This window comes from Nematolebias whitei, chromosome 12 (assembly GCF_014905685.2).
Source record: "Nematolebias whitei isolate Nwh7 chromosome 12, NemWhi1, whole genome shotgun sequence".
NCBI classification, from domain to species: Eukaryota; Metazoa; Chordata; class Actinopteri; order Cyprinodontiformes; family Rivulidae; genus Nematolebias; species Nematolebias whitei.
Genome location: NC_056509.1, coordinates 40,563,703 through 40,565,015, shown reverse-complemented (window position 1 = coordinate 40,565,015; position 1,313 = coordinate 40,563,703).

The window sequence follows — 1,313 nt, the reverse complement described above, 5'->3', positions numbered from 1 at the left end:
CAAGGTGCCCCTGGATGCTGGTTCCTGTCTGTGGTAAAAACAGAATAAAACATGATTAGTCTTGGGTTTCAAAGAAAACAGGGTTCTTATAGTTAAGGCAAATTACTTTTCAGGACCTCTTTAATGTTACTTGAAATGAAATTTCAGACCAACTTCACAAAAAATACAAATAAATAAAAATAAGTGAAGAATAGGGAATTTTGATCAACATAAATATTCCCTTAGCTGTAACCTTACCTTGACAAACTTCACAAGATGTTCAATGGCTGCTCTGGCTGAGAGTTTTCCTGGTCTCTTCCGGCCATGAGGTGACGGTGGCAGGAGGTGCACAAGAATCAGAATGGATGACATGTCACTGTCCCATCCTGGAAGAAAAGATGAAATAAACATAAGCTAACAGAACTTCTTTGCAACCGTGTTAACACTTCCAGAGGAAGCTTACCAAACAGTGACGGCAGAAGGAGGCGCACTTATATTGAATCAATTTACATAAAATTATGTTACATTAAACACCGTCTTTATAATCCAGTCCAACTTACCATTTTGCACCTCTGTTGTGCCTTCAGCATTGTGAAGAAGGTTCTCAAGGTCATCAGACTGTGTGAGACCACGGCTTTGTTCGAGGACTTTCTGCTTGTAGACAGTGGGCCACTTCTCCAGGAATTTTGCAGAGATGGCTTCCCCAAACATCAATGTAAAATCTTGCTCAACCTGGAGAAGAGATGAAGGTTTTAAAAATCATTTTGTTAAACTTTCTCACGCCCACCTCAATTTAAACTTTATAAAAATAGGTTAAGCTGAAGTGAAGATAAGCATACCAATCCTCCCATGTCCAGGAATCTTGGGAAGTCCAAAAAGATACCAGGTGACTTCACTGGGTCATGAATCATCTTCTGGCGATAGTTGAAAGTCTGTTTCATCTTCCTCATTACAGTTCCTTCATCAGTTGTGTGCTTCATCAGCGCAATGGCTTCAGAACACAAGCTGTCTGTCAAAAGGCAGTCTTCTTCTCTCAAACAGTCTCTGTCAGTTGTTGGTCCTCCTAAAAAAACATTATATGAATGGGACACTCGATCTTAGGATTTAATAAATAAGGCTTGGGAACCTATTGTGCAGTTTGGTTGTAGGATAAAATTTGTACAAGTATAAATACACATACCTGTTTGGGTTTGTGACAGTCTGGGGACCTTCTTTTGTCCATTAGAAGCTTCCCTCTGGACAAACTTCAGTCTCCAAGCCAGATACCCACTCCCATCTTCTGCATTGTAATAATGCTCCTAAAAGTAGGTGAATGATAAATGTTTTTAAAGCTG